Source organism: Dermochelys coriacea, chromosome 6 (assembly GCF_009764565.3).
Source record: "Dermochelys coriacea isolate rDerCor1 chromosome 6, rDerCor1.pri.v4, whole genome shotgun sequence".
NCBI classification, from domain to species: Eukaryota; Metazoa; Chordata; order Testudines; family Dermochelyidae; genus Dermochelys; species Dermochelys coriacea.
This window is the reverse complement of record NC_050073.1, coordinates 127740693-127764983: the sequence shown is the minus strand read 5'-3', so window position 1 is coordinate 127764983 and position 24291 is coordinate 127740693. Positions and strand designations below refer to the sequence as shown.

Here is a 24291-nt window from a genome sequence, read left to right as displayed (position 1 = left end):
ATAGCACAATATCAGCAGTAAAGTCCAGGCCTTTAGGCATGTGCCATTTATCCATGCAATGCCAGCATTCATGTTGTAGTAGGAAGAGAGCCTGAGACACAAGCCCTTCTATCAGAGGCCTGAGCTAAAGTAATGGTCAAAACTTTGCTGATATAAAGCAAATCAAGCTGTGAGCTAGGCAGGTCCTGCTCACAGAACCTTGCAAGAACAGGGCTGATATTGCAGAAACACATATTCCCAAGGGGTGCTAGGCACAGAGCACTCATGTAAACACATTCCAGAAAGGTGGTACCAGAACACCTGATACCAGCACATTCCCCAAAGATAACAGGAACACACTGACCCATCCTAAATATAAGATCAGGATGACAGATGAATAGAGGTCTATGATTAATAAGGTCTATGATGAATAGAGATGTACAAGGTGATGGGTGGTAACCGGTTATGTCAGAGTGTGTCAACTAACTACGTCAAAGTGGCAGTATGTAACTTGTTTGTATTGGTGTATAAAATGGAGCCTCTAAGGGAGTGTCTCTGTCTGGCTGAGGGAGAAATGGAAAAAGTCCTGCCATTCACTGAGCTGGTCCATTGTTACGGGCATAAATGTATTAGTGATCCGGTAAAGTCTGTGGGATACTAGTACCGTGCTTTGTCGACAATCAACCTGGTTGAGTGCCTTTGTCCCTTAACGAATCTTGTGGTCGTTGGGCAGTTCGCTTGAGGTCTGCTGTGCCAACTGTCTGTGTAGACCTAAGACAGCACACAGGGATAACAAGCACCCGCAGCCAAACATCTGTTAACGTATGTTGCTTTACACTTCCTCATTATCCAGTCTGTGGCAATGTCACTCAACAGCGGAGATAAAATATATCCCTGTTTCACACAAGTGTCCTCATTTCGCCACTCTCATCTGGTTGTTCACCCTTACACTTCACATGATCAGTGAATACCATTTTAACCCCAACTGTTCCCACCTACAATCAGGGCAAAATTATACCAATACCATGTCAGTTAACCATGTTAGTTAGTTTTCTAGCATGATGCATTTTCCTGGCAAAGACTGACTGAACAGAAGAATGGTTAGGGAAGAGAAGGGAAGACAGAAAAGGGAATCCTTTAAATCAACTAGTAATTCACATCTGATATACCAGAGAATGACTGTTTGGAGAACGTTACAATAATATGAGCCAGGTCTGTTTAAATTCAGGGTATGTCCTCATTGCAGAGTTAGTTCCAGCTATAGCCTGGGTGTTGTCCCCATCCCATCCCCTTCTGTCCACACAGAAAAATGTATAACCCAGGCTTGCTGAAGCTTTTAACCCAGGTTAGCAGGCACAGCTGAGGCTATTGGCTTGAACTCGAGGTTTGCTTCAGCCCAGGTTGGTAACCTGTCTATTTTTCAGTGAGAACACAGGCTAATCTAGCCTGACTGCTGTCCTCCAATGCTATCCCACAATTCCACTTGAGCTGTACTTTGTCTACCTCCTCCTTTCTGTACTGGTTCAGTGGTTTAGTCCCACAACTGCCTGCTCCATTTCTGCTGCACTTACACAGCATTTGAACTGAGGTGCCATCCAGAAAATCCACCTCTCATGCTGCCAGTCTGCCAGAGGCTGAGAAGCCATCTGGTGAAGCTGTGATGAGATATCAATAAAACCCAGAATTTGGGGGAAATGACCCAAAGTGACATTTTATGTTTAATGGACAGGAAAGACACGGAGAGACAGAGATGTCCTCCAGCTGCGCTACAAATCACTTTGGGGTCTGCAGATAGAAATCCTTAATGACTTTCTCATGAGATGTTCCTGTTGCCAAATATGGCAATCTTTCACCTTCAGACTGGCTGGCATTACTAACGAGTAACTGTACTTAGAAGTTCTTTACATGCAGCATTGTTCTCCTGTCACTGACAGACAGAGGCACCACGCTAGATGAGAGAGAGAGAGAGAGAGAGAGAGAGAGACAGAGACACCACACTCAGGGCTTGTTGCACACGCTAGCACCTCTGTCAATATAACTTATGTCACCCAGGGGTGTGAATAAACCACTCCTCAAGTGACATGAGTTAGAGCGAACCAGGGCCGGTGTGGACAGCACTATCCCGCTGACATAGCTACAGCCACTCGCAGAGGTTATTTTTGTTATGCTGACAGGTGGGCTCTCTCCCATTGGCAGCAAGCGTTACACCAGACACGTTACACCGACACAGGTGCATCCGGTGGCTGTAGTGCTTTTAGCACAATGAATGAATTCACAGAGTGGCCCAGTTGATGCACCACTAAGAACCACTAGCCCACCAGAAACTCATCCCAGCACAGGGGCTAGTACACCACGACCGTGGCTGCAGTAACACCAGTCTGGCACTGGTAAAGCTTTGCAGTGGGGATATTCCACCCAGGCGAGGCTAGCCTGGGCTATCTCTGCAGTGAAGACATGCCCTCTCTGGCAAGGCAAGCAGCATATTGGTTCCAGGTTAGCACCGTCAGTTGGGACAACTGACACGTGAAAGGCAAGAGGGAAGAGCAGAGGTGCCTCGAAGTGTGAAGGTGACAAGCATTGTGAGCAAAAGAACTTGTACATTGTAACAAGGGTGCAGGAAAAACAGGAACTGAAACAGTTTCCTCCAAAGCAGAAAAAACCAAACCCCAGAATGAATTCAGGACACATACAATGGACATACCCTAAGAGACTGTCCTGTCCTCGTCAGACAGGACATCTGGGAGGTGCCTTTGTGAGGGATGTCACAGAAAGCAGAACAAAGAGGCATGAAAGGTATAAATGAATCTGCAGGGAGGAAAGAGTAGGAGGATGGCACAAGATACCTGAAGCCGCAGCTGTCTCTCTGACATGCTGTCTGCCAAAGGACACAGAGCGACTCGCTGATGCTGTCCCTAGAAGTGCAAGGCATTGTTGCTGTTCCTGTTACAACACCAAGGGACTTCTCTGGACATGCTCTGGCAGAGTTTCAGACTAGACCTGTTCTATGGACTCTCGTTGTAATCCAATTTTCTGTCTATTTCCAATATATCCTGTCTGTGATTTAAGGCTTTTGGGGATTCTCGGAGGGGAAGAAGTTGAACAGGAAGGGGCACAGCCTGCCTGGGAGCACAGAATTTGGCGTTGTAAAGGGACACGCCCTAACAAGTTCCTCTGGGCCTGCTCCTGGCTGAGGAGACACACCTGCAAGGCTTACTCAGTCTGGAGGGAAAGCAGCTTAAAAGGGGGAAACTTCACACAGGAAGGGGCGGTGAACACGAAGAAGGTTGCTCCACCCAGGACTGCTGGGAGTAGAATGAGCCCAGCAGTGGAGGAAGCAGCCACAAGACACACTGCTTCCGAAGCCGCCCTGACCAAAAGTAAAACAACACGCCCCAGAAGAGGGTTGAAGGTAAACCCCGAAAAGGGACCATAGACTCTGTTAGACCAGGTTCTTAGAGCTGACTCTCTAGGGCAGAGATACTCAGTTAGATCTACCCATGGACTGATTGGAGAATTTCATGGCAAGACGCGGGCCATTGGCACAGAAGGCTGACCAAAAAAAAAAAAAAAAACCGTCAGCTGCCAATAAAGAAAGACCTTGATTGCAACATAAGTATGAGTGTTTCTATCTTTTAACAATGTTTATAAATCATAATTACCTGTGTTTGTAGCAATCTCTAATGGAAAAGGTGACATCAACTATCTCTGGCAAGCTTTGTGAAGAGTGGTTTGTGGGAAGTCAGGACACTGCTGAAGATCCTCATCTTCAGGCGATTGTGGTGTTGGTTTTTTTTACAAATGTTTGTGGTAGAAAATCCAGAGTCACAGAGGCACATTGATCTGAACATCATTAAAAGATAGATGGCTAGATTCTGGCTATTCTGAAACTGGTCAGCATATTGAGTCCAGAAATCACAAAGTATTGCTTCTCTGAATTTTGCCTTCAAGACAGCTGAGCTCTGGAGCCTTACAATTTCTAAGTGCAGAGCAGCCCTACATTTTAAAATTTTCAATCAAATGGTTTAGGAATTCTTGCATTGTTTTCATCAAAGTTTCATCTGTAGCAACAACATGCAATATGGGAAAATGCAACATCTTTCCTGGCAAGTCTGTATGGAAGATTTCAAGATTCCTCTGAAAAGAACACACTTTTTTAAAAACAGATCCCCAACACTACTTGCAAAGCTTTGGAGCTGCAAGTTGAGGAAATTCAAGTGACCAGTAATATGGCACAGATAAGCTACCTGTGACATAAAAGGGACATCATTCATAAAAGGGGACATCATTCATTACATTGCAGTAACAATCATATAGTAAAATCTAAGAAGCTAAGGAGGTGTCATGGAAGCTGAAGTCACCCAGGATGAGTGTGGGAGACTGTGAGAAGAGAAAGAGAGCCAGGAGTCAAGACCAGAGAGGCAGGCTGCTGGGAAGGAATTGGGTGGATGTTGATAACAGCAACATTGAATGGGAGAGGAGAGAAGAGTTGGATGCTGTGCTGTTCAAAAGAAGAGAAAGAAGAGGGAGGGGTGCATAGAGGGATTGGAAGTGGCAGGAATGGGAGAGGAAAAGCCCAACATCCTCAGTGTGGTAGGACCAGGGAAAGAGGAGGACAACAGATACTATGATGCAGAAGAGGGGGGCGGGGGAAACCTTAGGTGAGTGGCAGATGGATAGGATTATAAAAAGAAGTTTGTGAAGTGCTGTGAAGGTAAGTGCCTCTGGGAGCTGGACAGCGCTGTCCCACCCTGCCTGGGAGGGGAGAAGGCAGGGACCAGCCTCTGCCCCTGGAAGGATGTTTTCAGGTTTCTCCACATGCAATGGGAATTAGACACCTAACTACTTTTTAAGGATCTGGGCCCTAATGATTCATAAATGATCTAGAAAAGGGTAAACAGTGAGGTTGTAAAGATTGTGAAAGCTACAGAATTATTCAAGATAAGTTCAAGAAGACTGTGAAGAGCTACAAAGGGATCTCACAAAACTGGGTGACTGGGCAACAAAAAGGCAGATGAAATTCAATATTGAAATGCAAAGTAATGCACATTGGAAAACATAATAGTTGAATACTGCATGCAGATCTGGACAGCCCGTCTCTAAAAAGATCTTAGATTTGGAAAAAGGGCCCAGGACAACAAAAATGATGAGGGGTATAAAACAGCCTCCATGTGAAGAGAGATTAAAAGAGACAGAGTGTTCATCTTGGAAAAGAGATGACTCAGGTGGGGATATGATAGACGTCAGGTGGGAGAAAGTGAATAAGGGAGTGTTATTTACTCCTTCTCATAACTCACGAACTAGGGATCACCCAATGAAATTAATCGGCAGCAGGTTTAAAACAAACAAAAGGAATCATAGAATCATAGAATCATAGAATATCAGGGTTGGAAGGGACCCAGAAGGTCATCTAGTCCAACCCCTGCTCAAAGCAGGACCAAGTCCCAGTTAAATCATCCCAGCTAGGGCTTTGTCAAGCCTGACCTTAAAAACCTCTAAGGAAGGAGATTCTACCACCTCCCTAGGTAACGCATTCCAGTGTTTCACCACCCTCTTAGTGAAAAAGTTTTTCCTAATATCCAATCTAAACCTCCCCCATTGCAACTTGAGACCATTACTCCTCGTTCTGTCATCTGCTACCATTGAGAACAGTCTAGAGCCATCCTCTTTGAAACCCCCTTTCAGGTAGTTGAAAGCAGCTATCAAATCCCCCCTCATTCTTCTCTTCTGCAGACTAAACAATCCCAGCTCCCTCAGCCTCTCCTCATAAGTCATGTGCTCTAGACCCCTAATCATTTTCGTTGCCCTTCGTTGTACTCTTTCCAATTTATCCACATCCTTCCTGTAGTGTGGGGCCCAAAACTGGACACAGTACTCCAGATGAGGCCTCACCAGTGTCGAATAGGGGGAACGATCACGTCCCTCGATCTGCTCGCTATGCCCTACTTATACAACCCAAAATGCCATTGGCCTTCTTGGCAACAAGGGCACACTGCTGACTCATATCCAGCTTCTCGTCCACTGTCACCCCTAGGTCCTTTTCCGCAGAACTGCTGCCGAGCCATTCGGTCCCTAGTCTGTAGCGGTGCATTGGATTCTTCCATCCTAAGTGCAGGACCCTGCATTTATCCTTATTGAACCTCATTAGATTTCTTTTGGCCCAATCCTCCAATTTGTCTAGGTCCTTCTGTATCCTATCCCTCCCCTCCAGCGTATCTACCACTCCTCCCAGTTTAGTATCATCCGCAAATTTGCTGAGAGTGCAATCCACACCATCCTCCAGATCATTTATGAAGATATTGAACAAAACGGGCCCCAGGACCGACCCCTGGGGCACTCCACTTGACACCGGCTGCCAACTAGACATGGAGCCATTGATCACTAGGAAGCATTTCTTCACACAACAAAGAGTCAACTTGTGGAACTCTGACTGCCAGCAGCTGGGACTGGATGACAGGGGATGGATCACTCAACAATTTGCCTGGATCTGTTCATTCTCTCTGAAGCACCTGGCACTAGTCACTGTTGGAAGACCAGTTCCTGGGCTAGGTGGACCATTGTGGTCTCCCAGTAGGGTGACCAGATGTCCCGATTTTATAGGGACAGTCCCAATTTTGGGGTCTTTCTTATATGGGGTCCTATTACCCCCCACCCCCATCCAGATTTTTCACACTTGCTGTCTGTCATTCTATCTCCCAGTATGGCCGTTCTTCTTACTACAGACAAGGCACCTTGGGTAAAAACTTAGTTTAAGCTCTCTGGGACGGGACTGTCCTCTTTTCACATGTACATGTAGAGCACTTAGCACAATGGATAATCCCAGTGAGAGATGAAGGCCCCAAACACATGGGCATTATCCAAACGCATAATCCATGAAAAGAAAAGAGGATTTGTGGCACCTTAGAGACTAACAAATTTATTTGAGCATAAGCTACAGCTCACTTCATCGGATGCATTCAGCTGTAGCTCACGAAAGCTTACGCTCAAATAAATTGTTAGTCTCTAAGGTGCCACAAGTCCTCCTTTTCTTTTTGCGGATACAGGCTAACACGGCTGCTACTCTGAAACCTGACATAATCCATGGGCATTATCCAAACACAACTAGTGCAGTTATTTGTTTACAGGAAAGCTGAGGTGAGCAGCAAGGTTCAGGGGGCCCTACAAATCAGAGGAGGAGGAGGAGTGACAAAGGCCCGCAGGACAATGCTGGCAGCGAGTGCAAGTGGAGATGCTGCTGAGATCCTGGAAGCATTAGCTACTTTTGGAGAGCAGCGGATGCCACTGTCCCCCTGACTGATCATCCTTTGGGGGATGAGACTAGCCACCCCAAAAGATAGCCGTGAGATGGGAGAAATAGGGCAGGAAGCACCAACCCTCAGAAACAGTTCTTTGGAGAATGGACACCAAACACCACTTTGCAGTTACACAGCTCACTGCATCAGCAAGTGCTTTGAGATTAGGACAGCGAGTGCCACCATCCGAGGAGATTCAGACCAGCTTGCACTAGCTCATCTGTCCCTAGCCACACATGCCCAGTTACCCCTCCACTCCACCCATCACATAAAGCTGATCACAGCGGTCCCAGCGTGGCACTGGCTAGCCAAAGAGCTGCAGCACGATTTCTGCCTATTCAGACCTCGGTGCTAAATGGCCATGAAAGACCTTGTGAAATTGACAGGACAGGTTTCCAGAACAGCGTCACCATCACTTCCCCATCGCCACCCTTCTTCGGGGAGCAACAGAGAACACGGACAGCCCAGGGCACCCGTCAAGTGACACATCACTCTTGAGAGAGCTGGCAAATGACAAGCCCATATGTCTTAGCAATGACCTATTGCTCTGCAAGCAGATGGTATAAAGCAGCCTCCCATGTGCTTGCTGCCCTAGCTTCATCAGCATTGCCGAGAGGGGAACTCGGCCCCTCCACCCACAAACCAGGGAGAGGCCTGTGCACTAGACTGACAGCGCCTTCTATTGTTAAAGACCAGGAAAGTTATAACTGGACTCTCCCATCCCTAGCAACCTTTTTCCCCTCATTGTGTAGCACCATCAAGGAGTTTAACCCTTATGAACACAACAATGAAGCACTGACAGCAGGGTAAATGATATCAACAGCGACTGCTAGTCCAGGCAGAATGTAATATCCTGAGACAGCTTCAGAGAATTTGGGGAGAGAAATTCAGCTGGAAAAAAACCACCACAATAATGTACAGGGAACAACGTGTGCTAGCCTCTCTTTGGGGAGCTCTTCTGTCACCTGATATTGCTATTTATATTGCAGGAGCACAGGAATGTGTTTGAAGGATCAGGGCCCAAATGGACAGGAAAGATAAAGAGTGTGAGAAAGAAAGGATGATCCGTATTTTATGGATGGGAAACTTTGGTACAGAGAGGCCATGGCCCAGATTTTTACAGGCATTTAGGTGCTGAAAAGCCCAAGTGACTTAGAGAGTGAAGTCTCAGTTTCAAAAGTCACTTAGGCTCCTTAGTCCCATTGACCAAAATATCTTTAAAACTCTGGGCCGATGTGACCAGGGTTACACAGGAGGTCAGTGGCAGACATGGATATTGGACCAAGCCCAAGTTTACCCGCCAAGATCTTCCTCATCTCTAACGTTCAACACAGGCTCCCCATCAGCTAGGAAAAACTTTTTAATTGAACCTCCATTGGGAGAAAAAAAAGATAATGAAAATAATAGAGGAAGAAATTTTGCAATGCAGCCCTCCCCCCCCCGCAAAAGACTAGCCCAAACAGCTCCTCCATGCCCAGTTCAGACATGTTAAGCACTCAGCTCTCCCTGCATAGCCCTGTTCACATTGCAGAAAGCCCTCTCCTCACTCCGTCTTTGCACTGCAGTTTGCATTCTCTCCAAACACACAGCTGCTGTTAACATGAGCAATGGAACTGAATGGCACCCACCCTGGGAGCTTTGTGAAGAGCCACTCGTGCTTCTCTCTTGGCCTGGGATTGTCACGAGCCGACAGTACCTGACTGTAAATTGCTTGGTAGCCTTTGGGATGGATGTTCAATTCTGTTCGCTCTCACTTTGATGGATGCGAAAAACGAATGTAACAAAAAAAGTGTGACATCTTAAAAGCTTTGATGGCTTAGAACAGCACTGGCCTGCATCCAGATGCGTACATCAAACACTTGTCAGTTTGGGGTGAGTAGAAGGGAGTGCTACAGAACGAATGCTGGTTTCAGAGTAGCAGCCGTGTTAGTCTGTATTCGCAAAAAGAAAAGGAGTACTTGTGGCACCTTAGAGACTAACAAATTCTAAGAGAGGGTTTGAAGTCACATGCCCATATCAAAGTGCGGCATGTTGCATAACACTGCAGCTAGGGAGCTGCCTTCCACCCACATCACAGGGGATGGTCTCTTTTAACACATGATCTTGGTTAATGAGGGGATTAAGGATGGGGCATCAGTCCCCATGTTATTAGTCTTAATTCTAAGGTTTCTTGATTTCATTTGGAATATAATTGAGACTTTTAAAAGGGCAGCCATTCAATCACCACAAGGGAGATTCAGGGTCAGTTCCCCCGAGAGAGCACTACTGGATGTATTTCTTTAAACTGAATCAGGGAAGGAGGAAGAACTTAGGGGCACCCCCTCTGCCTGCTCTGAGGAACCAGCCCTGCCCGCTGCTGATGGCACCAAGGAGGGGATGCTGAGGCGCTCTGTCTTCAGGGGGAGGAGGTGGGAGATTGGAAGCCCAGCAGGCTGGTTTCCCAAAGGCAGTGAAAGTGACGGCAGATCAGCCAGAGATTGCAGTGAAGCTAGAAGGAGACGGCCATCTAGGATGGTGTATTTAGGGGTTGCCCTGCCTGTCTGCCCAGCATTATTGCTAGATGGGGCGGTGCTCGATTCTCCCTCTTTCATCTCTACCCCCCAGGCTGCCTGTAGGCAATGCCTGATGGTTTCTCTCCCCTTCCCATTGTTCACCAGCTGGACTCCCAATCCCATTTTACTTCCACAGAGAACCCAGGACACTCCCTCCAGAGCTGGGCAAGTCACGGAATTCAGTGTGGTGGCCACACTGAAAAATAAATTGAAAAATGTTTTGGGTCAACCGGAAATTGAAATTTTTCAGTTCATAGATACTAAGGTCAGAAGGGACCATTATGATCATCTAGTCTGACCTCCTGCACAGCGCAGGCCACAGAATCTCACTCACCCACTCCTGCGAAAAACCTCACCTATGTCTGAGCTATTGAAGTCCTCAAATTGTGGTTTAAAGACTTCAAGGAGCAGAGAGAATCCTCCATCAAGTGACCCGTGCCCCATGCTACAGAGGAAGGCAAAAATTCCTTCCCAACCCCAAATATGGCGATCAGCTAAACCCTGAGCATATGGGCAAGATTCACCAGCCAGATACTACAGAAAATTCGTTCCTGGGTAACTCAGATCCCATCCATCTAATATCCCATCACAGGCCATTAGGCCTATTTACCATGAATATTTAAAGATCAATTAATTACCAAAATCCCATTATCCCATCATATCATCTCCTTCATAAACTTATCAAGTTTAATCTTAAAGCCAGATAGATCTTTTGCCCCCACTGCTTCCCTTGGAAGGCTATTCCAAAACTTCACTCCTCTGATGGTTAGAAACCTTCGTCTAATTTCAAGTCTAAACTTCCTGGTGGCCAGTTTATATCCATTTGTTCTTGTGTCCACATTGGTACTGGGCTTAAATAATTCCTCTCCCTCTCCGGTATTTATCCCTCTGATATATTTATAGGGAGAAATCAGAGCTCCCCTCAGCCTCCTTTTGGTTAGGCTAAACAAGCCAAGCTCCTTGAGTCTCCTTTCATAAGACAGGTTTTCCATTCCTTTGATCATCCTAGTAGCCTTCTCTGCACCTGCTCCAGTTTGAATTCATCCTTCTTAAACATGGGAGACCAGAACTGCACACAGTATTCCAGGTGAGATCTCACCAGTGCCTTGTATAATGATACTAAAACCTCCTTATCCCTACTGGAAATACCTCTGCTGATGCATCCCAAGACCGCATTAGCTTTTTTCACAGCCATATCACATTGGCAGCTCATAGTCATCCTATGATCAACCAATACTCCAAGGTCCTTCTCCTCTTCCGTTACTTCTAATTGATGCGTCCCCAGCTCAAACTAAAATTCTTGTTATTAATCCCTAAATGCATAACCTTACACTTCTCACTATTAAATTTCATCTATTACTATTACTCCAGTTACAAGGTCATCCAGATCCTCCTGTATAATATCCCGATCCTTCTCCGAATTGGCAATACCTCCCAGCTTTGAATCATCTGCAAACTTTATTAGCACACTCCTACTTTTTGTGCCGAGGTCAGTAATAAAAAGATTAAATAAGATTGGCCCCAAAACCGATCCCTGAGGAACTCCACTGGTAACCTCCCTCCAGCCTGACAGTTCATCTTTCAGTAGGACCCGTTGCAGTCTCCCTTTAATCAATTCCTTATCCACCTTTCAATGTTCATATTGATCCCCATCTTTTCCAATTTAACTAATAATTCCCCATGTGGCACGGTATCAAACGCCTTACTGAAATCTAGGTAAATCTAGATCCACTGTGTTTCCTTTGTCTAAAAGATCTGTTACTTTCTCAAAGAAGGAGATCAGGTTGGTTTGGCATGATCTACCTTTTGTAAAACCATGTTGTATTTTGTCCCATTTACCATTGACTTCAATGTCCTTAACTACTTTCTCCTTCAAAATTTTTTCCAAGACCTTGCATACTACAGATGTCAAACTAACAGGCCTGTAGTTACCCGGTTCACTTTTTTCCCCTTTCTTAAAAATAGGAACTATGTTAGCAATTCTCCAATCATATGGTACAACTCCTGAGTTTACAGACTCATTAAAAATTCTTGCTAATGGGCTTGCAATTTCGGGTGCCAATTCCTTTAATATTCTTGGATGAAGATTATCTGGGCTCCCCGATTTAGTCCCATTAAGCTGTTTGAGTTTCACTTCTACCTCAGATATGGTAATATCTACCTCCGTATCCTCATTCCCATTTATCATGCTACCATTATCCCTAAGATCCTCATTAGCCTTATTAAAGACTGAGGCAAAGTATTTGTTTAGATATTGGGCCATGCCTAGATTATCTTTAACCTCCACTCCATCCTCAGTGTTAAGCGGCCCACTTCTTCTTCTTAGTTTTCTTCTTATTTATATGGCTATAGAACCTTTTACTATTGGTTTTAATTCCCTTTGCAAGGTCCAACTCCACTCGACTTTTAGCCTGTCTCACTTTATCCCTACATGTTCTGACCTCAATAAGGTAGCTTTCCTTGCTTATCCCTCCCATCTTCCACTCCCTGTATGCTTTCTGCTTCTTCTTAATCACCTCTCTGAGATGCTTGCTCATCCAGCTTGGTCTACAATCCTGCCTATGAATTTTTTCCCCTTTCTTGGGATACAGGCTTCCGATAGCTTCTGCAAGTTTTATTTAAAGTAATCCCAGGCCTCCTCTACCTTTAGATCCATAAGTTCTCCAGTCCAATCCATTTCCCTAACTAATTTCCTTAATTTTTGAAAGTCAGCCCTTTTGAAATCAAAAACCCTATTTGCAGATTTATTTTTGTTAATCCTTCCATTCAGTTTGAACTGAATTAGCTGATCACTTGAGCCAAGATTATCCCCTACAACCATTTCTTCTATGAGGTCCTCAACTCACCAAAACCAAATCTAAAATGGCATCCCCTCTAGTCTGTTCAGCAACTACTTGATGAAGGAATCCATCAGCTATCGCATCTGTCAAGGTTCCTTCCCCACTCTGAGCTCTAGGGTACAGATGTGGGGACCTTCATGAAAACCTCCTAGGCTTACTTTTATCAGTTTAGGTTAAAACTTCCCCAAGGTACAAACTATTTTACCATTTGCCCTTGGACTTCCACTGCCACTACCAAACGTTCTGAGTTTACTGGGAAAACGTTGTTTGGGCACATCTTTCCCCCCAAAATCCTCACCAAAACCTTGATCCCCCTGCCTGGGGAAGGCTTGATGATAATCCTCACCAATTTGCATAGGTGACCACAGACCCAAACCCTTGGATCTCAAGAACAATGAAAAAAGCATTCAATTTCTTACAAGAAGAATTTTAATACAAGAAAAGGTAAAAACAATCACCTCTGTAAACTCAGGATGGTAAATACCTTAAAGGATAATTAGATTGACAACATAGAGAATCCCTCTAGGCAAAATCTTAAGTTACAAGAAAGACACAAAAACAAGAATATTCATTCTATTCAGCACAGTCTAATTTCTCAGCTATTTAAAGAAATCATAATCTAACGCATCTCTAGCTAGATTACTTACTAAGTTCTAAGACTCGATTCCTGTTCTGTCCCCGGCAAAAGCATCACACAGACAAACAGATCCTTTGTTTCTCCTCCCTCCAGCTTTGAAAGTATCTTATCTCCTCATGGGTCATAGTGGTCAGGTGCCAGCGAGGTTATCCTAGCTTCTTAACCCTTTACAGGTGAAAGGATTTTCCTCTGACCAGGAGGGATTTTAAAGGTGTTTACCCTTCCCTTTATATTTATGACAGCATCTAGGAAAATCTGAGCCCTATTATTACTAGTACTGGTTCTCCAGTCTATCTGGGTAGTTAAAGTCTCCCATGATCACGCAGTTTCCATCAGTTTACTTTATTAAAAACATTAAAAAGGGCTCTATCCATATCCAAATTAGATCCTGGAAGTCTATAGCACACCCCAAGCACTATCCCAGGGGCGGCTCTACTTTTCTTCCCCAATGTAATTTTTGCCCAGACGGACTCTGTCTTATCCATTCCATCGCTTCTTATTTCTTTATATTCTACCTTATCATTGATATGCAATGCTACTCCACCACCTTTACCTTTATTTCGGTTTCCTAAACAGCACACACCCTTCAATACCTGTAGTACAGTCGATACTATTCCACCATGTTTCTGTTATCCCTATAATATCTGGTTTCACTTCCTGCACCAGTAGCTCTAGTTCCTCCATTTGTTACCTAGGCTCCTCGCATTGGTGTATAAACATCTTAATTTTTGCTGTTTGGCCTCGCTTACATTTTGTACCCTATTAGGCACAGTCATTCTACAGCCAGTATCACCTATTAGACTGGTATCCACACCGCCCTCGCTCCTTATATACATTCTCCTACCCACGGCTGTATCATTTCTTACTTCGTCTTCTTCCCTCTCAATGCTAAAATCCGGCATGGAGATTACCTGGACTCTCCCAACCATCCCCCAAATTCCTAGTTTAAAGGTCTCTATCAGTTGTGCCAGCCTCGATCCTAGAAGTCTATTTCCTTCCCTACTCAGATGAAGTCCATCCTGAGAGAACTATCCTCTGTCATGAATGCCTCCCAGTGGCCATACATCCCAAAGCCCTCCTATAGCACCACTGCCTAAGCCATCTGTTGATAGTCATAATCTTGTCACACCTTTGTTGCCTTCTCTAGGAACAGGCAGAATCCCACTAAAGATCACCTGAGCCTCAATTTCCTTAAGCGTCTTCCCCAGCCTAACATAGTCTCCATTAATACTTTCCAGCGAGAATCTAGCCGTATCATTTGTTCCCCATGAAGGATAATTAGGCGATTCTTTCCTGCTCCCTTTAGGATCCTTTCAACCTCAGGTCTACTTCCTGTATCTTAGCACCCGGAAGACAGCACACCCTTCTATTCTCAGGATCAGCTCTAGTTACAGGCCTGTCTATTCTTCTCAATAAAGAGTCCCCGATCACATAGACCTGCCTTTTCCTGGTGACGGTGCTATTCTCCAGTGTCTCCCCTGTTCCCTCTGGGTGCAAGTTCTTTCCATTCCTATTCTCCTGTAATCCTCTTCAACCCATCCTGTATCCTCCTGGAGCTATATTTGTTGTAGTCTCCCTTTTCCTATAGGACTAGCCGCTCTTCTCTTCTTCCTTACCCTTCCACCTTCAGCAACTACTTGCTGAGCCCCTTCTTCATTTTCCAACTCTGCAAACCTGTTCCTAAGCTCTATTTCTCCTTCACTAGCCCGTCTTTTTCTCTGCCTGGTTCTTTTAGTCACATGCTTCCACTGACCACTTTCCTCACCCAGTCTCCCCTCAAAATTCCCCAGCCCTGCTTCCATCTGTGAGTCTGAGCTTTTCCCTTCAGATACCTCATGTCTTTGCTCCATCATCTGCTCAAACCCCTTCCTAACCTCAACCAGACTTTCCACCTGCATCTCCAAACCTCGGATTTTTTCCTCCATCAGCTCTATCAGACGGTATTTCATGCAGAAAAAAACTCTTACCGGTCCCCCTCCAGGATCATGTACATACCACAGCTTCCCATCCAGTCATCCTCAATGTGTCTTCCACTACAGGAGTCACTCCCACTGCTGCCTCCATATCTGTCATCGCCTTCCCAACTAAATCCTGTTAATCTGGGAAACACAGACCGCACCAAAACACCACCACCCACAGCAAAACCAAACCCCAAACAAGCACCACAATAGAAACTCCCCTTACAAACTCCCCTGTTTACAGCTCTGTTTGCTGGCTCCTGTGCCACTGTCTGGCTCCCTTTATAGTCAGAGAAGCCCCGCCCCATAATCAGGGCTCAGCTTCTCTCCCAGCACAAAGCCCCTACAAGCCTCTACACATGCAAATACAAAACCAAATACAAATGCCTTGTCCTCCACCAGAGCTCCCACTCAAACTCCCCCGTTTACAGCTCTGCTTGCTGGCCCCTGTGCCACTGCAGCTGTCTGTGCCACTGCCTGACAGCTGTCAGTTTCTCGACAAAATTAAGTATTTCCTGTTTTTTCAAATATTTTGCTTGATCTGAAAGAATTTTGTTTGTTTTTTCTTTGTTTGTGTTTATTGTGGGGGTATTTTTACATGTTTATATTTTCAACTAGATCTAGTGAAACTTGGAGACAAAAAGTCAAAATGTTTCAACTTGTTTCTTTTGCTGAAGCAATCACCAAATATGCCCTCAATTCATAAATAGCATCGACCAACCTGGAACTGCACTTTTCAGGGAATAAAAGATTTGTCAGAAAAGTTCCACTTGGCTCTAAGTCTCTCCTGGCCCGGGCGGAGCAGGAAGAAGGAGGCAGCTCCCAAGATCTTGATCCCCCATGATGAAACCGGGGGCGGGGGGGGAGGCATTTTCATTCATTAAACCCATAACAAGAAACCAGGCTGGAGGGTGCTGGATTGCAACCCACCTGGCCCTTCCCATATTGCTAAATGAGAGAGGGATCCCAGCAAGGTGGCGCGGGAGAGTCCCAGTGTGGAGAAGGAAAAAGAAAAGGAGTACTTGTGGCACCTTAGAGACTAACAAATTTACAAGTACTCCTTTTCTTTTTGCGAATACAGACTAACATGGCTGCTACTCTGAAACCTGTCAGTGTGGAGAAGGGTAGAACTGCTGCCTTAGTGTAATAAAGCTCCCTGTTCAGTGTTATAAAAAAGCAACTGTGATTCTGTGCCATTGTCACATGACACAGTGACGTAACAGACCCTATCCACCCACATACACGCTGTCTGGGATACAGCAACACCCAGTGTATCTGTCATATTCTGCTGTAGCGTCATTTAGATTCCTCCTTTTAACTCTTCTTACAAATAATTTGGGGCTGTGATGGAAGGCACTCATGTACCTACATCCTACACAACACGATAATGATTTTTATACAGACTATGCCTTGTAAGGTATCATCTGAAAACCAATAACTTGCTGGTCAATAATATCATGAACATATGTAGCAACAATATATGTAAAGTTAGGAACATAAACACACTTCAGTCCTGATTTCAGCTTACTGGACAAGTCTGGGGAGTGGGTAAAGACAAAGGCCAAGCTGCTGCCTCTAGCTAGGTAGGCAATCACCTATCAAGTGGCCATTTTTTGGCAAGGAAGATCTGCAGCTTAGCAAACAGCACAGACGCTCTTTCACCATCAGACTCCTTGCCTCCAACCGCACCAGGGGAACGGACTCTATCCAGGGGTAACCCTTGAGAAACGGCATTTCAAAGGGGGACTAAACTATAAAAGTGAGGGGCAAAAACATCCCAAAGTTCTCTCCCTATCCATCTCTCTCCTTTTCACCTAAGATGACAAAAGAAACAGACTTTGGGAAAAGATCCTGGCCTGAGAGTTTGGTCAGCAATGTTACTGGAAACATCATGAACCAAGTCTAGTTTGTTAAGTTTAGAACTAGGAAGCATTTGATCTTTATTTCTCTTGTAACCATTTCTGACTTCAATGCCTTATTCTTGTACTCACTTAAATCCCCTTTCCTTGTAGGTAAATAAACTTGTTGTATTCTTTAATTAGAACTAATCCAGTGTTGTGAATTGTTTGGGTAACTCCATGTTAGGCAGCAGACTGTTGTATGTTGAGTCCCTTAGAGGGGCAATGGACCCAATATTTGTGGACTGTCCAGGAGAGAGCTGGTAAGTGCAGAATACACAGTTTGGGGAAAAATTTGAGACTGGTGGTGGTGGGGTCACCCTGCGAGTAGTAACCAAGGCTGGTGGAAGCCAGAGTGTGGCTGGTGTTTGCTGGCAGGCTGCTGGGGCCAGGGCTGCAGCTCTAAACAGACACTCAAGGTGTGACCTGCCAGCTGTTTGGCTGTTTGTGAGGAGCCTAAGTTGGGTGCTATAGCATCAAAGCATTGTAAGGCACACCACGTTGCAGGCGAGGGGTGACACAGCCCCTCACTGGTCTGGATTGCACTCCAGAATGTCACAGGGATGTAAGGAAGAAAGTTTCTCTCATATAAATATGAAAATTCCCAGCATAGATTAGTATGGATATGAGCTTTTCTTAGGTCTGGGGAGTCAGTAGATTTGTAGAAATCAGGGCTGTGACAAGAGCATTTTAAAGTGCATCTAACTGGTGACCAGCATGAATCACATATTTACCACTAGACAATGCTATAATTGCCAGTTCTCATTATAAAAGATGCTGGCTTTCAAAACACTGCATATTAAGCTTTTTAAACCATCAAAGTGTGCTTGGTTAAAAAGAGATTATTTTGAAAGGAAAATACATAGCCAGAGTACTGTAACTAACGTAATTCAGTGCCCAGGTTTATTTGTCCTGGTTATATGCCAGCAGAGGAGAAATGAAAAATGGATGAATGCTGTCAGCCATGAATGCTAATGGAATGCATTGTCTTCTACACTCTGAAAAAGCTATTAAACTGAGAGTATATAATAAACTGTCATGATATTTACAAAAGACATGCTTTGCATTCCTTCTCATATACAATTTTCAATTGTGTTCTCAAAATCTAAATCCATTTTCTAATTACAAGGGCAGATTCTTCCAGCAGATGAATGAACACACACACACCCTAGCCTACCCTCAGGGAAGTAACACAAGGGCATCCGAGGGCATGGTACAGATGACATTGAAAACCACTGCACTTTAATTCATAGCAGTAAAATAGTAACTCCAAAGGAAACACTTATCTTTACACATTAATGACCTTTATAGAGCATTTTTCCCTTCAAAGCATCTCATTAAAGTAAATATGAAGCTTATGGAGCTTTTGATAATGTTTTGAATGCATAAAAAAATCTGAGTGGATGGCTAATTTAACCACTGGTCTGACTCAGGTACCACAATGAAAGAGACATCATTAGGAAGCATTGATTAGTTAATCACTCCGTAGTTAAGGTTTAAAGGAAAACTTAGCCAACAAGATGAATTCTGCAACCTCTCTAAAAATCCACAAATACAGGCAGGTTGACATTTGACCCAACCTGATCTTAAGAAGTCCTTCCCTAGGATCACACTATAATCTCTATATTCGGAAAAGCTAAGATGCAATAGAACAATTTAAGCTATAATGTAAGTAGGGAAAAATAAGACATAAAAGTATTTGAAATAGGCTTTGCGATAAGCTTCAGGCCTAGCAGCGAGGCTAACTACTCAGGCCTGATACTAAGTGTTTGATCTCGGGTTATAAGATTTAGCAATATGTAACTTGAAATAAAAACAAACCACTGAGAGAAGATTGAATTTAAATTAGTAGGGTTTTTTTAGGTGCCAGTAACCATGGAGCAAAACCACCTCTGTGTATTGAAACCATAGGGGAATGTATTGATGGAAATAGCTTATACTAGCAGTTGAAACCCTAATAATGGCCCACCAGAATAACAAACAGGAGGCCCCGAACTAATCAAATCTGAGCCAGTTGTGTGGGGATTAAAATAAAAAGCATTATAAAAGATTCTCAGACCAACCCCTAGTTTGGACATCGGGACAACATTACCATCAATCCCATTGACAGTGCGTCTTCACTTCCTATTCTTGCCATCTTCGCTTCTGATGGGCTGCATAAAGGGATGAGTATGCGCCATACAGGAGGGTATTTTTCTATGGTTGCAATGATACTTGTTTGTACTTGGGTATTAAATAAAGGCTTTGTGTCTCTATATATGTGATTCACCAATCTCATTTCCTAGAACAAATTTCAAGGAGCTGCCTGACTACAAGAACCTGTTACTAGTGACTGGTGCATTTTGTACCCTACATTGATCAAAGGCTATGTTGAGACTGGTCACCAGGTCAGAATGTAGGGTGGACTTTATGGGAAGACTTCAGATCAGTTGATCAGGCTGTTCCAAGACACAACACCTTAAAATGTGACCAATTTGAAGTTGCCGAAGTCTTCACTGCATTTTTGTGCTCAGCTCAGGGGGAGGGGAAGTGACTAAAAGATGTGCAACTCCTAGCATGAGACTCCCCATGCCCAGATCTAGTGGCTGGTACCAAACAAGGATGTGGAGTTTGAATATGGAAGAGCTATTAAAATTCAGGGAGGACATATCTAGTGGGGTCCCACAAGAGTCTGTCCTGGGTTCAGTATTATTCAGTATTTTCATTACTTACTTGGATAATGGCGTGGAGAGGATGCTTATAAAATCTGAGGATTACACCAAGCTGGTAGGGCATTTCAAGAATTTTGGAGGACAGGATTAGATTTCAAACTGGAGCACAGGTCTGAAATCGACAAGATGAAATTCCATGAAGATAAGTGCTATACGTTGCACTTAGGAAGTAAAAATCAAACGCACAATTACAATATGAGGAATAACTGGCTCAGCAGGAGTATTGCTGAAAAGGATCTGGGGGTTATAGTGGATCACAAGCTGAATGAGTCAACAATGTGATGCAGTTGTGAAAAAAAGGCTAATATCATGCTTCGGTGTATTAACCAGAGTGTCACATGTAAGACACAGGAGGTAATTGTCCTGCTCTGCTTGGCACTGATGATGACTCGTCAGGAGTCCTGTATTCCATTTCGGGCACCACACTTTGAGAGAGATGTGGAGAAATTGGAGACAGTCCAAAGGAGAGCAACAAAACCAATGAAAGGTTAGAAAACCTGACCTGTGAGGAAAGGTTACAAAAAAAGGTTACATGTTTAGTCTTGAGAAAAGAAACTGAGGCAGCACTTGATCACCGTCTCCCAATATGGGGGTCAGTCCGATGGCCAGCTGTGTCTTGTCTGTTAATTCTGGAGGGGCTCTGTCACATCATTTACAATCAGTCTCTCCCTCCTATACACCCCTGCTTCTCCCCTTGGGGCTCTGTCACGAGCAAGGGGACAGGGACCTGGCCCCTTATTACTCCACCAGGTCCCAGCCCAGGGCTCTTAGGGACATTGCAGTTTCTGGACCACTCGGTATATTTTTGCTGTCGCAGAGACGCTGGAAAAACAATCAATGGCAATTGAGAATTGCAGAAGGCTCAGCACTCGATATATTTTCACGGTACTTCATTAAATCTGCCAGTGAAGAGGTAGGTAAACAACCAAATCAAAATACATGACTTAAAAATGATTAGGATAGAGTGACAGCGACTGGGAGGGCTTTTAGTTTTGCATAGTTATGTAAATACATTTAGACACACACCATTGCCTTCCCTCTATAACCAAACCCCTACAGCTCAAATTGCCTTTTGATTTTTTAATAGCATGGCTTAATACTCTGGCTGCATTTTTTTTAAAGTCAGTAATCCTCTCATCTTAGCTTTTTAATTAAAAAAGGAAAGCAAATATCAGAGCTGAGAGAGGTTAGTGACTAGAGAAACTCTCCATAGACACAGCATTGCCTTTGAACAACTTCGGGCTATTTTCCCTGGCACTCTGGCTTGGGCTTGAGCATTTCACCTTCCTCTATGCACTTTACTTCAAAAGCAAGGACTTTCAAAAGTGCCTTAGAGACTTAGGAGCCCGAGTCCCATCATCAAAAGTGACTTGGGCACTTGGGAGTCTAATCTCATTGAAAGCCCAAGGAAGTTAGGCACCTAGGGCTGCACTTCATTCCTGAAAATAGAAGTTTAGTTCCTAGAGTCCTAGGTCACTTCGGTCTTTGAAAATGTTCCCTTCTGGCTGACAATGAGTCCAACCTACCTGCACAGCTGCCTCTGCACCAGAACATTCACAGCTGTAGAAAAGTCATGAACCACATTCAGAGAGAGCCAGTGCCACTGACTGTAGTCAGAGATTGTGACTCTGTTACTCGGATTGCTACACATTCATTGAAGATTTATTAGAGCAGGTACTATAAACTGCCATCCCAAGCTGCAGGAGCCCCTTCAAAACCCCCACAAAGGATGAAAACATCACATTCAACCACTTAAATCAAGTATCCATTCTTGTTAGCCCATCTCACAATCAGATCTAGTCTCAAAATGGAATTGTCCCACAGTAAGAACTATCCCTGTGCAGCCAGTCTCCTGTCCCAGCCCAAGTGACATGGTCCTTAAGGCCTAGCCCCTTTTTCGTCAACCACAAGCAGCCACAGAAGAAGAAGGGGTCTTGCTCCTTCACCAGGACAAAGGCAAACACCCAGGACAAAGGCAACAGTTTGTGCGTTGGATGGCTGCAGCAAATGCAAGGTCACGGTGTGACCCACTGCAGCACAAGCAAAAGGCAGCATTCAGCAGAGTGTTGCTGAGAACCCAAAGTCCCACTGACATCAGCGACCAGAAAGGGATCACCCCTCAGCTGGCTACTGATGCAGCTTTAACCACTCCCTGGCTGCATGGGAGCCCCCTTCTTGCCCCTCAGCTGCCATTCCCCGGGGGTCACTGTGTCCATTGTGGTTAGCTCGTGGCACAGCCCCCACCCCCATTCAGGGAGATTGTCTGACAATGAACTCAGCAGCAATGGTGCCAGATGGGCAGCAGCCCAGGCCACACCATCACCCTCCTGCCCTGGTTCCCACCAAACCATTTTCTCAGCCAGGGATCTGTGTGCCACTGCTCTGCCCGCTCCAAGGGATTCATGAGGAGCAGCCACAGGGCTCGTGATGGGACCATGCGCTCTCTTGATCCCTGAGCTGTCCCTGGCCTTAGGAATATTTTTCCTCTTCCCAAGCCTAGTGATTTCTCCACATGCTTTCTCTGCCTCTCCCACTCCCCAGGGGCTGAGTTATAAACAGGCTGCTGTACCGCAGAACCTGAAGAGTACGAACACCAGCGCTCCGGACTGACCGGCCAACCGACCACCCTGTGAAACCCACAAGGAACCAATCAGGCAGCAGCAGAGATGGAAAGAAAAAAGCAAATACTGGACTGTCCCTGTATTGATCTAAAGGCAGGCACATCTGGGCTGCCTGTCCACCCCCACGGGGCAGCCACTTACCGCAAGACGCTGGGGCTGCCAGCCCAGGAAGCTGGAGCCAGCAGAGCAGGAGCCGTGCTCCGGTCTGCGCTGCTTTCAACCCTTCCCCGCCGGGAGGGGGACGCACTGGTTTTAACCCCCCTCGAGTTGGACGCGTTGTTTTCACCCACCCACTAGGGCTGGCCACTTTCTAATCATACAAAGCTGAACACCCCTGCCCTACCCCCTGCCCCGCCCCTTCTTCAAGGCCCCACCCCTGCTTGCTCCATCCCCTCTCTCTCAGTTGCTCACTCTCCCCCACCTTCACTCACTTTCACTGGGCTGGGGTAGGGGGTCGCAGGGACCTGGTGGCTGCTTCCTTGCAGCCGCAGTAAGTGCACTGGAACCCGCACCTCTGCCCAGCCAGTCCAGAGCCCCCTCCTGCACCCCAAACCCCTCATCTCCTGCCCCAGCTCAGTCAGATAATCCTTTCCACAACCCATCAGGATGTCTATTAGCCATTGTGTCCTGAACAGCAACCCTGTTCTAGACCCTTGACATTATTGTCCCTTAACGAGGGGTGCAGGAGGAACACACGGATTTGTCACACAGGTAGAAAAGCTTTCAGGAATGTTCTGTCTTTTGTGACCTGCCCGGCATGTCCCCCACATCTCCTTGGATGTGTCTCCTTTGGAGCTCCAGGATCTTGGGCAGAGGGGATAATTGGCCTTTGACTCTTCCATCCCAGCTCCTCTAGGGCAGGGCAGCTACCTCTGAGATGTGAAAACAGGATGTCTGGGACAATCCTGAGCCCCTAAAACTGGTCAGCTGACAGCATGTACTAAGCACCCTGACGGATCTCCCAGTGCAAGCCACCGCACAAATGGGACAAGCCTGGGAAAACCTGGACAGGTGGCAACCTAGGTTGACGCTGTGCACTGTGGAGCATGCCGGATCTCCTAAGCACTGAGGGCAATGCAAAGATGCTGCTACAGGTGCAGAGGTGGCATTAGGCAAGCTCTTTTGGGAAGGAGGGGAAGATGTGGGCACCAACACGGGTATGCAAGAAAAAGCCTGGTCCTGTAGTGATTAATATCCAGGAATCATTTCTGCTAAGAGTTGCGATGGGCAGAGTCTTTGTCAGTCATGAACATGTCGATTGGCTTTCACAGCCTCACTCTCCATGTGCAGCATCCCCACGTCTCCAGGGGCCATCTTGATATGTTGTTGCTCTTTCTGTGGCTGCAGGATATTGAGCTGTGTTTACAGATTACTGAGGGGTCCTAAACCATCACCGGTTCTGGAGGTCAGGAAGGATTTTGTCCTGCTGGGCCAAATTGGCAGAGACTGGAGGGCAGAGTTGGTGGACTCCCAGCTTCAGGCCACAGGGGTCAGAATAGAAACGCGAACGTTAAGAGTAACATGGGAATGTTGAGTTCACCACCATTGTGGTCAGTGTCCTGTGAGATAAGGCTCCCAGGGACAGCTCCCAGAGGGGAATGGGGCCTGGGGATATGGATGGGGGCCTTTGCCATAAGGGGAAAGGGAGACCTGGACCTTGGCAGACTGAGGTCGCCCCCACGTATCCTTTACCCCCCTGGCAGGGACAGGGTGAGAGAAGTCATTCAGTGAGCTGAGTCCTGGGGTCAGGAGGGTCTAACCTAGGTATCAGTTATATAGTGGGAGCCCTGTGACCCTACACTGGGC

At 45.6% G+C, this 24291-nt stretch overlaps 1 long non-coding RNA gene across 1 annotated transcript; it reads right to left on the bottom strand.

The window, feature by feature from the left end:
- Positions 1 to 672: 672 nt before the first annotated feature.
- LOC122460528 lies at positions 673 to 24291 on the bottom strand. Its single transcript, XR_006281887.1, has 3 exons — positions 24280 to 24291; positions 7381 to 7389; positions 673 to 793 (listed from the first exon to the last, which is right to left on the bottom strand). It is a non-coding gene; the product is annotated as an uncharacterized LOC122460528 (long non-coding RNA).